General features: G+C 42.2%; 2 protein-coding genes across 12 annotated transcripts in view; one reads left to right on the top strand and one right to left on the bottom strand.

Annotated features, from left to right (window-relative positions):
- Positions 1–14947, top strand: part of NFIB (nuclear factor I B) — a 417340-nt gene that overhangs the window by 89080 nt on the left and 313313 nt on the right. The window lies entirely within an intron of this gene.
- The window catches only part of LOC139078620 (uncharacterized), a 166377-nt gene that overhangs the window by 56153 nt on the left and 95277 nt on the right, over positions 1–14947 (bottom strand). For 2 of the 3 annotated variants that reach the window (XR_011531640.1, XM_070590244.1), the window contains exon 5: positions 352–2252. The exons of the other annotated variant lie outside the window; for it this stretch is intronic. The gene's annotated coding sequence lies outside the window, so the exon portion shown is untranslated. Of the gene's footprint in view, positions 1–351; positions 2253–14947 lie in introns of those variants that run through there. 3 annotated transcript variants of the gene reach the window in all.

Genomic DNA, 14947 nt, shown 5'->3' with positions numbered 1-14947 from the left:
GCAGACTCGTCGAGTCTGCTTGCTTTTGAGCCTTGCCAGGGCTGTACAGTAATAACAACCCTGAATTATTTGGAAAGATGTCAGCAGTAGATGTGGAAATCCTGTTTAACCAGGCATGAATTGTTGTTAGGAGGTTTTTTTTCAGGATGACAGAGAGAAAATGAACTGTCCCTTATCAGTAATTGCAGGAAACATTTTGTTTCTATGATATGAACTGGCTGTAATTTAACTTTCCTGCATCATTGGATAATGTAAGAAGCCAGTTGTTGCTCAAAACAAAATTCTCTGAAGTGGGCATTTGGGTCTGATAAAGGGCATATTATAAGTAGACAATGAGGCTTAAGCAATAAATAATGTCCATATATGGCGAAACTTTTTTAATGACATTTTCCAAAAGACTGAGGTTTGGATTATAAATGGTAAATGTTGGATTAATGTAACATGGCTTTAATGGGCCTTTCTCCAGGACTTAAAAACATGAAAAATACAGCCTGAAAATGTCAAATATAAGTATATTATAATGAGGTTTACAGCTCTAAAATTATAGCCCACCATGTTCTTAATAAGGGATCACTAGAATGCACTTTTTAATGCCTCTAGCCCCTGTTTCACGGATGGTCTAGCAAAAACGCATGTTTGTTATTTACACAATACTAAAAATTTTCCCAAAAAAATGTTCCGAGGGTAGGCACAGAATCTGTTAAGTTCTTTCAGAGTCAGTGAATTCTTAGAAATAATAGTCTAGAAAAACGGCCATGAATATCACTCCTCTCTTCCAAAAAAGAAGCAGTTTCTGTTTGATTATGGGCCCCAAAAGATTGGCTTCAGAATACCATGAAGTAAAAAAAAAATGTGTTTATTGTTTCCTCTAAGACTCACTTTCAAGACCATTTTCCACTCTGAGGTCTCTTCTTCCTTTGGCTTGTTTCCTAATACCCCCACCCCCTCCCCATATTCCCCACAAATTCTGCCTCCCCTTCTCCAAAGGGTCTAGCCTGGCCTCTGCGTCAAGTCTGCGAGGATTTCTCAGCTGGCTGGTACTAATAATGCTTCTAAGGAGGCAGCTGAATTGCAATTTCTCTTTAGTTAAAAACAGCCAACAGAATAAGCCCATCCAAGGCTATTTGTGTTTTAGTAGGAGACTGAAAATGCAGTGAATTAATCATTTGAGGAGGGAGATTGTGTCAGGCAGAACTCAGTGGTTGCAGGTGACAGAAGCATAACGTGTCCTGATTTAAAGAGAGGTATGTACCCAGGCATGAGTACAAGGGGGATTCAGAAACAATTAGAACTAGGTTATTAAAGATGATCTGGACACGCTCTCTCCATCTCATCCCACATTTTTTTTCTGAATGTTACTTTTATCCTCTGAAACTCACTTCTACGTGACAGGAAACACAGCAGCCAGCAGCAATCCCTGCTTGTTATACTTTATGGCTTTGCCTACCATGGGAGTTCAAAAGTTACTGTTCAAAAAAACCCCAGGAAGGGGGACAGTCAGGTGGCGCAGCAGTTAAGTGCGCAGTTCTGCTTCCGCGGCCCGGGGTTGATTGGTTCGGATCCCGGGTGCGGACATGGCACCGTGTGGCAAGCTATACTGTGATAGGCATCCCATGTATAAAGTAGAGGAAGATGGGCACAGATCTTAGCTCAGAGCCAGCCTTCCCCAGCAAAAAGAGGAGGATTGGCAGCAAATGTTAGCTCAGGGCTAATCTTCCTCAAAAACCAAAAAATCCCAGGAAGGATGTGATTGGCTTGGTCTTGGTCAGGTGTCCATCACTGGAGCAATCAGCTATGTCCATGAGGATAGGGTCAGACAGCACAAAGACAGCCCTTCTCTTGGCTTGAGGCCAGTCACAGACTGATGAATTGCCAGCCCTGGAGCCACCTCAGTTGTCTCCCTAGGAAGTTTTTCCCATTGCATTACAAGAGTACACCATTTGGTGGCTGTCTGCTTTCACAAACTCATGAGTTCAGTTCCCAAACTATTAACATCTTTCCTACCTTGTGAAAAATAAAAACCAATCGTGGGGTGAGAAGGGTCAGAACATGACAATTAGTCTGGACTCCACCTGGAGCTTAGGGACACAGAGCAACTGCTTGAACGAAGGGAGCACCTCATGTTCTTTCTCCTCTGTCTCCGCCAGGGGGGGCCTTCTTGTCCTGGATGACGCTCTCCCAGCTTGGCCAGGAAAGAGTGCAAAATCATCCGACTCTGCCAACAAAAATCCTCTTGAACTTGGGCAAGTTATCTAAGCAATCACAGTGGGGGGGGGGGGGAGGAAAGGAGGTGGGGGGTTAATGCAAGAATTAAAAGAATAACATGCAAACAAATAAGCAAAAATCACTAGTACAGAGGCTCATCATAGAAATGAAACATGGGCACCCGGTAGGGACACAGCAGATAATATTTCTTCTAGGCTGCATAGTACCCTCATCCTCCATCCAGCCTCCACTGGTAGAAACTAGAGAGTGAGATTTCCGTTAGGAAAAGGGCTCCTCACCGTGGGTTCCAAAAGTTAAATAAGTGATAGACTCTACACAGGGGTAGCACAAATCAGAATAGACTGAACGACCAGATCTTACCCAAGTTGCCATCCTGGCTTACTCCCTCTCCATATGGCTACCACGACCGAAGGTCATAAAAATCAATGGTTGTTGTCATCTACAAAGAGTTTGTTGACACTGGGTTTCCTATTGGTCTTCATAATGATGTTAAAATACATGGGGTTTTTGTTCTAAAACCAACTCCACATCGAGTTGGTTTTTAGAAATGTCAAAACCTGAGTTATTAGAGGGAATTAATTCTAATTTTTAATTACATTAACTTTGAAATAATACCTGCTTTTAACTTTGTAAAAAGAATTTTACAAATATTCAACAGACCCCATTATCATTTCCGTGCTCACATTGTCTACATTTTACACCAAAGCCAATACTTGCTGATGAAAAACCAGAGTGACTCTGATATAATCTTTCAAAAATCGTCTCTCCAAAATGTCAACTTTAAAGCATTTCAGGGCAAAGGTTAGACTAGATTCCCTGAAAAATTTTTAACATTAGTGATGAAACATTAACGTACTGACAGAATTCTTTTTTCGATCACGTGGCTTTAACAGCTATAGTTTTCACCAATCAATGACATTGTTATCCCCCCCAGATTTGTTCATTCAAACTGTGAAGTCATTTGCGTATTGAAAAGTCAGGAGATCTTCTTTTCTTGGGAGTCAACTAAAATAGAAGAGGAATTGGCGTTTTTTTTTTCTTTGTCAGGAAGATTATCCCTGAGCTAACATCCACTGCCAATCCTCCTCTTTTTGCTGAGGAAGATTGGCCCTGAGCTACCATCCATGCCCATCTTCAAAAGAGGAAGTTTTAATTCTCTTTATAAGCTATTACTTTATGTCTCTCGTGTTGGTGTAGCTGAGGTAGTCTATTAGAGTTTGCTCAAGCAAAAAATTTTACCTATGTAATTGTAATTGAGTAACTAAATTAAAAATTCAGACCTGCATATGCTTGCTGTATTACCATAAGTTTATGGCTTTAGCTGAATGCCTCTTTCTTGCTCTCTTCAAAATAATAGGGCAGAGCCATCTTCTTCTTTTTTTTTTTTTTTTGTGAGGAGGAGTGGCCCTGAGCTAACATCTGTTGCCAATCTTCCTCTTTTTGCTTGAGGAAGATTGTCGCTGAGCTAACGTCTGTGGCAATCTTCCTCTATTTTATGTAGGATGCTTCCACAGCATGGTTTGACAAGCCATGCTAGGTCCTCACCCATGGTTCTGAACCTGTGAACCCTGGGCTGCCGAAGTGGAACCTGCAAACTTACCCACCACACCACTGGACCTGCCCCAGAGCTATCTTCTTAATCTGCACCATTAACCTGTTGTTTTGATGAGAGTTTGTATTCCAATATTTTCTAGCCCATATGTAAGTGAACTTTCATAAATAAAAGAAATTAACATTTATTTTTCTAATCAAGTCATAAATTAAGTAGCTTAAAGTAAATTAGTAATAAATAAAATGAGTATTATTTAAAAATCAACATCTATGTATTCTGTAAATTATAAAGAATATAGTATAAGTTTGTTTTTGTGTAATAAAAATACACTAATGCATAGAAAATGACTTCTTGGAACCAAATCTGAATGGATGGAATTCACTTTAAGGGAGCAGTGCTGGGCAGAAAGGATGGTTGGGTTGTTGCTACAGGCCCCATTGTGGGGGTGGGAGGTTCTTAAGGCCCAGCTCACTGGAGCAGAGGTGTCCCCAGGAGGTGCAGTTGGTGGTGACTTTGCAAAAAGAGAGCACTATCCACCATCAGCTGCTGCAGCTTCATCCACAGGATCTGAGCATTGGGAGGTGATGTGTGGGCGGTGTCTTCTCTCTGGAGCTCGGCCAGTAGGAAGCCTGAGACACTGAAGATCCTTCCAATGCCCCAACCTGTTCTAGGGTGTTGTTACTTATCTCAGCCACGTTGCCCTGAAAGGCTGAAGACGTGTGACAAGGCCTGGAAACGTGGGCCTTCCAGGGAGGTCACTGGTGAGGAAAATTCCCACAAAAGCTGAGTCAGAGACGAAAGTTTTCTAAACAGACTTGGATTCAGGTCCCACCCCTGCGGCTCCTGACAATTTGACTTTGGACTTGACCTCTTTGTGCTTTGGTTCATTAGCAAAACAGGGAGAATATGAGGGTTAGATAATATGAGATACATAGTATGAGGGTGATGTATATCTAGTGTGAATCCCAATGACAGTGACAGTGTTCCCCTTCCCTCTCATCCCTTCCTAGGAACACTCTCTTTGTTTTGCTGTTTGTGTAGACTTCCCAGCATTCAAAAGTCAACCCAAAAAACCACGCCTGGGTTCAGCCCTGGTTGAAGCAGCTTTAAGGCACTCGTGTCTTCACCTGACTCTGCCATTTGATTTCAGGTCACGTTGCCACCAGAAAGGTGAACTTGTTTTCCAGGTGGTTGAATAATGAGCAAAGAGCTAGGCAGGGTCATGGTCAAGCTGACTCCAAGATAAACATAAATTGCCACTAGATGGCACTGTTTGTTGTTCATCAAAGACAAGGGACTCTCTTTCTTTCATTTTTTTCTCCCCCGATTCCTGGCTCAGGCTGTCTGCAACTGGGATCCCAATTGTACCAGGACTCTTCTGTTCTCTGAAGGGGGCTTCTCTTTTCAGTATATTATCATCAAGATCTGAGGACCAAACAAACTCCACCTACAATCTGGGGGAATTACCTCAACAGTCTTGTCTTTATCCAGAGGTGATTTTAAAAGAATATGTTGTATTTGGATATCAACGTTCAAAGGCTTGGAGACAGAAAATTCCATTTCAAAAGAAAGTGTGATTAATGAAGCCACATAAATCCTGTAGATTTATGTAGAGGCTGGAACAATTTCAGAAATCACACCATACAAATCAAAGACACAGGTTTTTCTACATCCTCTCTCACTTTCTCTTATTCTTATTTCCGCACCATCTCATCCTTTCTTTCCCTCTTTCTCTTTCACAGTTTCTTGAATACATTTATCCCAAACTCCAAAACAGGAGGGAACTTGATCAGAAATCCTAAATACAGCTGGTTTCAAGCTCCCACCGTAGCCGTTTCTCCTCATTCTTCCCCCAAGAGATCCCCAGACAGGGTTGAGGCTGCAGCAGTGAACTCATGCACCGCACAAACGGCCTGCAAACCCTGAATCAGTTCTGGAACGCCATGTAGCCCAGGCTCAGGAAGATGTCTTACTGAAAAAGAGCCAAATTAAAAATAATAAAAAGGTTTTCTAGAAGGGGTGGTGTGAGAATTCTAGAGACTGCCGCAACTAGAAATTTATCCAAAAATCTCCTTTAGTCATATCTCTGTCTCTTTCAAATTTCCCACTTGGAGCCAGCCCTCATGGCCTGGTGGTTAAAGTTCAACACGCTCTTCTTCAGTGGCCCAGGTTCAGTTCCTGGGCATGGAACCACATCATTCGTCTGTCAGTAGCTGTGCTGTGGTGGTGGCGGGTCATATAGAAGAACTAGAAGGACCTACAGCCAGAATATACAACTATGTACTGAGGCTTTGGGGAGGGAAAAAAAAGGAAGAATATTGGCAACAGATGTTAGCTCAGGGCAAATCTTTCCCAGCAAAAAAAAAAAAAATATTCCCACTTAAACCAGCTTCTAACTGTGTCCTCTACTCTCCCCCAGGTTCTCCAACCATCCACTCATCCATCACCTTTTTCTCCTCCTACATCCTGTTCACACTCCCTGTCCTATCCATAAAGTTGGGCTCTCTACTTCCTGTCATCCTGGGAGTCCCCTCAGCCCCCTGGAAGGGTCTTCTCAGGTCAGTCTGACTACATTTGCTTCCAAGAATAAGCCCATTAGCCATGAGCCCATCACCCAGAGTAACAATGTAGAGGATGGTACCCTGTTGTCTAGTGCAGTGCAGTCTGGCAGTAGTGGACTCTAGTCTAGTGGTAAGACATGTGAGCTCTGGAGCCAGACTGCTGTGTTTAAATTCCAGCTCTACCACTCACTTGCTAGGTGACCTTGGGCAAGTTACTGACCCTCTTTGTGCCTCAGTTTATCCATATATAAAATGTGGGTGATAATAGTATCTATTTTAAAAGGTGGTTATGAGGACTGAATGAGCTAGTATAGCTAAAGTAGTTAGAAGAATGTCTGGTTCAGAGAAAGTACTGTATAAGTATTCACCATGACTATTATTATCATAACGGCTGTAATTATTACTATTATCGTATGCCAGGTTTAGTGATAGATAAAGAGAAGACAAAAGTATATAAAACAGACAACATCTTTGTCTTCATGGAGCTTTCAGGCTAATGGAAGAAACAGGTAAGTCACATGGCACTTGCAAGCCAGCATGATAAGATTAAGAAAAGGAGAGTCACGGGGATGATAAGAGGGCACACAAATCTTTAGCCCCTATTCGAGAGTCTAGAGAGAGCTTCTCTTTGGCATGGAGACCCAAAAGGAATCAAGGAGTAGTCTTTAAAGAGATTGCTACCAATACACTTCCCTCTTCTGGCTTTTGGGGGAAGAGCATAAGCAGAAAGGAGGGAGCCTTATTCCCATTTCTGCTGGGTCTTACCACGGCTCCAGTGCAGTAATGCAGTCTCTTTATACTGTTTATTATCAATCTGACCTTTCCTGTAAGCCCCATTCCATGGGTAGACAGGCAGGAAATATCTAAATGTCCAATTCAGTTGAAATTTTAGTCCAATTCCCAAGTGTAAATATCCCCTTAGTCTTTTTAACTAATGGTTCAATCTTATTTCTACTCCTTTCCCCCAAATTCTCTACCAGATGGCCTCAGGTGCACAGTTGGGGCAGGCAGTGGGGCTCACGTGATCTTGTTGGAACAGAATGAGCACGTCACAGACCACAGTGTCCCTGTTTTGCCCTCTATTCCTGCTGGTGCAAATACCGCAGGCGCTGGTGGCAAACCTTGTGCTCTGACTTCTCTCTCATTGGTCAAGGTCTAGAGTCCCTTCCTGGCTGTTTTGGCTTCCTCCTGGCTCTCTCGGGTGCTAAGGATACTCTGCCACATGACTTATCTGGCCCCATGGAAGACTCACAGACTCTCAATTCATCTGAGTGCCATGGGAACTTGTGGGTGTCATCCATGCCATACAGAAACCAATCGCAGAGCAGTAAAACTCAGTCCAAATAGTCTGCCTTTTCACACCACAGACTAAAGCCCAGGTCTTCTAGGCAGGAGTCGGGGGACTTGAGCACTCCATATTTATCCACTTCTCCTCCCTCTACTCCAGACTAAGGGCTCACAAGGGGAAGTTGGAACAGATGTGATCATTACACCCTCTGTCCTTTCTCTCCCTAAATGTCCCCCTAATGCTGCTGGCACTGCAGGGAGTGGGTTTCCCTTCTCCACTCCACTTCCTCTTCCTACCTAGATGTCCCTTATGCAAGATTCAACCCAGTCCACCAAATTGAACCCCCAGTTATGTCAACTGGACATAAAGGAGTTTTTAAAAACCCTTTCCCTCTCTGTAAGGCCTGTCTCTCTTGCCTATTATTTTGCTCAACATGTCAAGAACCCATGCTCAGAACTCTGCCTCTGAGTCAATCGCTGAGAGATGCAACGAAGCAATGATTTAACAAGGAAACGAAATTCATGTCTTTAATATCTACAAAGAGCATATCAGTTTTAAGATAACAGAACTATATTTCTTTGTCTTCTAATTGGGTAGTCCAAGGAATGTCGTTCTGCAGGTCACCTCTGAGTAAACTGTGGCAAGTGTTTCAAGCTCAATAAGTTTAGGGAATGCTGGGTTAAAGTTAAAAAGGGCATTTAATGTGAAACCATCAGAGCCTTTAGTATGCTACTGTGTTCTGTGAATTCTGAGATGCTGTTTCCCAAACTTATTTGACCATGGAACACTTTTTTCACAGCTCCTGGGAACAGTGTTCTGCAGAACACAAGAATGAAAGGTGCTGAAAATCCCTTGTCCCCACAAGCAGTGAACCCCTCCACCCCTCCATCCCATATTCATTTAGTGAGAAAAGCAAAGTGGTAAGGCAAAAGTCTTTCTATATCTGATTTGTTTCCTAACTGGGCCCTTTCTAACTCCCTCGGGCCCTGTGCTTATGTTTTAACTAAAACACCCATGACATCAGTGTCCTGAGCATGAAGTACCTGAGAGTTAGACAGCTGGAGACACTAGAACTTAAAAATGTTTATCCCAAAGTAAACAAACAGGCATAACCCCCCCCACCCCATGCCAAAATGAGAGAGAAAAAGACCCCTTCCCAGGCTTCTCTGGGAATTCCCCAGGATCTGCATGCCTGCCTGGCTTGCCCTTGTGGAGGATGGGAAGTGGATGATGGCTCATGGCTAAGGAATGCAAAATAAAGATCTTATGGCTTTCAATATAAAAATACATATGGTGTAAGATTACTGCGCAGTTCCCCACAATCAGAAAGAATGCAAATATTCCCTACACGGCCTGAACTACGAAAACAGAATCCGAGTAGACAGAAAATTGGGATCAACAGGAAAGTTCTGGCAAAACTGCTTTGCAGAGAACATAATGATCTTAAAATAGGTCCCCTAAAAGGGGCATTACCGAGGAAAAATAATCGAAGCTCAAGGGATATAGATGAGTTTCTAGGGAGGACAATGATGGATGAGAGGAAATGGCGAGAGAAAAACGTAGACAGCCAGGATAATGGGCCCAGTGACCCTTTACCTTCTTCCAACTTTTCTTCTGTCCTTGTGTAAACAGAAAAGAGGCCTGACTCAACATGCGCAGTAAGAAAGGGGAAAAATTGATGCTTCACGTGCATCCGTATGTGGGCTCAAAGTATAACTCACAAAGAAAAACATCAGTCCCGTGGTCCACAGCCCTGTGTGAGAGGGCTTGATTTACTTATGTAGCTTTAGCATGAGAAAACATCCTTAGCACACAGGAAAACAGCAGGGAGTTCCAGAGTCCCCAAAGAATCAGATATTACTGGCCACTCTGTGCTTTCACATAGAGGAGCGATAAAGCATTCTTACGAATGAAGTAGGAGAACACTTTTTGCCCCTAACCCTATGGCCACTCCTGCTCCCTCAGATTTCCTCAAAACAAAGCTTGATGTATGCATTATTTTCAAAGTCAGTCAATCAAAACTAACTATATTGGAGGTACTCTTGGAATTAAATTGTAATATTGCTATTGGCCTATGGGCATACTTGTTCCTCAGGAAAGAGTCAATAGAGATAGAAATGGTAATTTGAGCTGTCATGAATCCATACAGCTCTTAAATAAAATGAAATAACAGCTGCCCGTACCAAGGCTGCTGCTAGTGAGAATCCGGAACTGTGGAAATGCCCCATCTTCCTCCAGACTAGGCTGGGAGACTTTGTGAGCATCATTGTGTGTGTTCAGCATCCTCCCCACCCTTCTTGCTACTTTCTGCTTGCCCACAACACAGGGTTATGGCTGGTGGGGCTAGGAAACAGTGCCCTACACCGACCTCGGCCACAGAGGTGGTCACTGGACTCAGGCTGGCCCAATTAAGACCACATCCTTCTAGCTAAAGTGTTTAGTCCAAGGTGCTGATACATGACTATGCTGAGTCAATTGGAATCCTTCCTTGGAATGTCTTGAAAGGAAGGTAAGGGGTATTGTGTCTAGGACTGCCTTTCCAAGGATTGGTTTTATGAACCTATTGGCCTATAAGCCTTATTATCTTTTTAAATTTAAAGCAGTTCAAGTTGGATGCTTATCATGTGCAGTTGAACGACCTTCATGTAATACAGGGACCTTGACTGAAAGAGAAAGGAGCCTTACTTTCTTTTTCTTACTACATAAGAATGTTTATAGAAGGCGTCCTGAGTGTCAGACTGGAAATATGGTGGTGAGCAAACACAGGCTCTATCGCCAGTCAGGCAGATTATGGCCTATTGGGAAGAGCAAGCATTCAATGATTGCTAATAATTAATGAATGTCAAGTGTTCAGTGTTCTATAAGGAAAAGTAACCAATAACTAGAGGCCTCGTGTCTTGGGAAGAGGCAGCAAAGTTTCCACTTGGAAGTGATGGTTAGGCTGACCTGAAGTTGGTTAGACGTTAGTCTCATCTTCATGGGCCAAGGTCTCCTTTGCCATTTTAACCCTGTGTAGCATGGTGGCTACCTACATTTAAAAATGTCTTTTTTGGGAGCCAGCCCCATGGCTGAGTGGTTAAGTTCATGCACTCCACTTCAGAGGTCCAGGGTTTGCCGGTTCAGATCCTAGGCACAGACCTACGCACCATTCCTCAAGCCATGCTGTGGTGGCATCCCACATGGAGGAACTAGAATGACCTGCAACTAGGATAAACAGCTTTGTACTGGGGCTTTGGAGAGAAAAAAAAAAGAGAGGAAGATTGGCAACAGATCTTAGCTCAGGGCCCATCTCAAAATATATATATATATATATATATATATATATATATATATATCTTTTTTGGGGGCAGCCCCATGGCCTAGTGGTTAAGTTCAGCACTCTCCACTTCAGTAGCCCAGGTTTACAGGTTTGGATCCTGGGCACAGACCTATACCACTTGTCAGACATGCTGTGGCAACAACCCACATACAAAATAGAGGAAAGATTGGCACAGATATTAGCTCAGAGCTAATATTCCTCAGCAGGGGAAAAAAAAATGTCTTTTCTGTTTTTCCAACTAATGGAACTGACATCAGCCACTTTATCTGATAATATTAGTGGGAATATGAGTTTTTCTGTACTTTTCATACTTTCTATAACATAAGTGGAAAATCATAAAGGAATCTTTGATCTGAGTAAAATGACATGCTAGGTAGAAAAGTGGGACAATTAGCCTTCAAGGGAAAAAATAGTGATTCTAATTCTTCTGTGATGAATTATTTTTGGAGTCTTGAATATCTATAAAAATTCTTGCATATCTATAGATTTTTATTCAGTTAAAAATCATGAAAATATAGGGGCCGGCCCCATGGCCGAGTGGTTAAGTTCGCACGCTGTGTTTCAGCAGCCCGGGGTTTTGCCAATTTGATCCTGGGTGCAGGCATGGCACCACTCATCAAGCCATGCTGAGGCAGCATCCCACATGCCACAACCAGAAGGACCCACAACTAAAAATACACAACTATGTACCGGGGGCCTTTGGGAGAAAAAGGAAAAATTTTTTTAAAAATCTTAAAAAAAATCATAAAAATATAGAAAAATTGGGTATGGCTTGGGGCAAAGAATACGTACTTTTGTTGCAAGTGAACTCTAAAGGTCTATCAAAATGAATCTTGGTTGCTATGCAAATTACTATGTGGCCAATCCTAGTGTAGCATCCTTTGCTTTGTTGAAATGTCTGCAGTTGTGATGGATCCACTATCCATTGTTTCTTGGCAGGTAATTTACATTTGTCAACTCTCATTTGTATACAGACATGATAACTCATATTGCAAGCCCGTCTTCCTACCTCCTTCAGTGGAAGAGCTAATCTGATTTACCATTTTTGTAATGTATGCTATGTATTCCTCTTTATTATCTTAAATTCCAGGTAGGTTTTGAATGACTTGTTATGTTCATGTGTTTACTCTTTGAAACCAGGGACAAGGGTTTCTATGCCTCTTCAGCCTTTCTCTGTCATACCCAATGCATCTCACCCAATAACTAATATTGATAATTAACAAATATTTATTGAGCTCTTAACATGTATCAGCTGCTGTTCTAGGTCTGAGAATTTGGAAAATAAATGTTCTTTCAATTGATGTGATTGTTATTTATCTCATTTAACATTTGATAAAAATTGTCATCTAGAAAGAAAAAGGAAGGAAGGGAAGAAGGGAAGGAGGGAGGAAGGGAAAAAGGAAGGGAGGGAGGGAGGGGTTGGCAGCCCTGCTTGTCTATATTTATGAATACTACAATTATTTCACATGGTACTAAATGCCTTTTTTGCATAAGACCCAGAGTTTTAAAATTATGTGATAGTATTCTGCAGCAAAACAGTTGAAAGCAGGATGTGAAAAAGAAATCAATGCAATTTACTTATAATTAATTTAAGATTAACTTAAAAATGAAAAAAAAACATTGGCTTACTCTCAGTGGTGCTGCTGTTGAACTGTCATCTAAAAGCTTATATAATTAGTGGAAGCATGTTAATTGAATTATGGCAATTAAGTCAGCCTTGAGACAAGAGGGTCCCTTCTGATGGACGAGATTGCAGTAATTCTGTAGCCCGTTCTCCCCTGTTAGAAAATTTCAGGACTGTGTCTCATCCTGCCCTTTAGTACTTTAGCTACCATAGTGTAGCCAAATCTTGATTTCTCTGGCGTTAATTATCTACTTTGTGTGTTTTCTGAGCCCTTGGATTCTTTTCCTCCTTTCTACGGGGTACCAGGTCGTCAGCATTGATGGTAGGCTGGAGCCATGAAGAGGCCATGCGCTTTACGTCTGTTATTTTTATTACCAAATGTCTTCACCAGTAAAAGATAAGGTGTGCGTGGGAGAAAATGAAAGTATTTGGGGGATTGGTATGGAGAAAGCGATTATCTTTTCAGCCCTTTCTTTAATAGTGTCATTGTTGATGAAGGCATTGAGAAAACCCTGAAGCAAGAGTTCGCACGAGTTTGGGGGTTGTTTGCAGACTATAATTGTCCATGTTAACTCCTTTTTATAGATGCTGTGGAAGAAGCTGGCCATGTCCTTAACCTGATATTAATAAACAAAGTAGCCTCGGGAAATTTTCTTCCTCTCTCCAGGACTGAATTTACTCTATAAAATGAGATCACCATGGTTCCTTTTAACTCCAGAATTCTCTAGTTTTTGGTCTTTTCACAAAGACAGTGTCATGTTTTCTAGGATTTAGAATATGGATTGTTAGTCTCCTATGTCTTGGGGTAATAAAGCTGCATGGACAGAATGCATGCCAGCCGAACAAACGGATGGGAAATGTAACTTATGCCACTTAGGACTGTCAAGGGTGAGGGTCAGAGTTGTAGATTCCTCCAGAAAAAGAGAAGCCAACAGAGAAGAAGGGATGGGAGGCCCATACCAAAATGTCTGAAAATAGCCATCATGAGGAGGTTCTGTGAGTAGGGCCAGTCAAGTTGTGTGATGGGCTTGGGGCAAAAGGAAAACGTGGGGCTCCTTTTTCAAAAATTAAGAATTTCAAAATAGCAACAGCAGAACTTTTAACCAAACGCAGGGCCTTCTTCGTGTAGGTCCCGTCCGTGGGCCTGGCTAGAGAGGATTAATCCTGTTTTCCAGGGCTTGAAATCACAGTCACCCCCCTTCCTCGGGTCCCCCGAATCTGCAGGGCTCACTTCAAGTCAAGTCTGCTTTTCATTCAGTGCTGTGTTTCTTTCTTGCTTGCTTTTTTTTTTTTAACAGTGCTGCTAGCTGTATAAATATTTTACAGTCCCCTATGAAAAGTTTCCAAGGGGCCCATGTTAAGGAAAAAATCTTTGAAAGGATTTTTTCCATAGCAATTAAAACCTTTCAAAGCACCGAGAGCTCCCCAGTCTCACTTTAGTGTAACAAACCTCTATTTTTTTGCCCAGTTTGGATGGCTACGGATCTGAAAATAAGCCAGCGTCTTTGTTTGGTGACTTTGTGGGTTGCCGATAGACATTTGGAATTTAAATTCATTAGATACATGGCAGAGCTGTGGATGGAACCGGCAGAGGGTTGAGGAATGCTATGATCAGAAACTCTAACCTCTATTTCCTGTATCTCATTTACAGCGCTAAAATGACTATAAATCAAACGAAACCTCATTTTGGCTCCCCAGATGAAGTCAAATGTACACTCTGACTTATGCATATACCATTTTTAGTTAACGCACCAATAAAAATAATTGTGCAAGCCAAAATTTGGAAGTGTTCCCAGCGTTTATGACAAAACTTAATAAAGCCAGGCGCATTGAATGTAATATGGGAATTTTATTGAAATGAAATTAGTCCATCATGTAAGCTCCACATTTTCCTCAGATTTCTTGGACTTCATATGAGAGCTCTCCTGGGGACCCTAATAGGGTCCTGCAAAAATTCAAGTACAGTATGTAGAGACACAGAGTTGAGACGACAGCTCGGCAGTGGGTAGCATGGTGCACCCCGCATTTCAGTGCAGCAAACCACACACACTTTTCCAGGCATGACCCTACTCCCTTCAACCAAGGGTCTAAGCAGCAGATATATTGTTGTGGTTTTACGCAGATCATGAGTCTCCTGGAGCGATGGGGGTGGGTTCATTTGTAATTCTAGTAACCGTGATTTGTGCCAGAGACCTATTATGTAATTTCCCTGGGGAACAAGCATGGCAGCAGCCATTGCATGTGTCCATACAATTTGGTTGCTTGACCATATTTAGGGATGGAAGCCTGGGGGCTATAGGATGCTCAAAGGAGGAGGCAATATTTGTGCATTTGAGATTTAGGGTTGGGGGTGCTGTTCCAGGGATAAGGAGAGTTG

The sequence above is a fragment of the Equus przewalskii genome, chromosome 22 (genome assembly GCF_037783145.1).
Source record: "Equus przewalskii isolate Varuska chromosome 22, EquPr2, whole genome shotgun sequence".
NCBI classification, from domain to species: Eukaryota; Metazoa; Chordata; class Mammalia; order Perissodactyla; family Equidae; genus Equus; species Equus przewalskii.
Note: the sequence above shows the minus strand (reverse complement) of the source record. Positions and strands in the feature narration are given on the sequence as shown.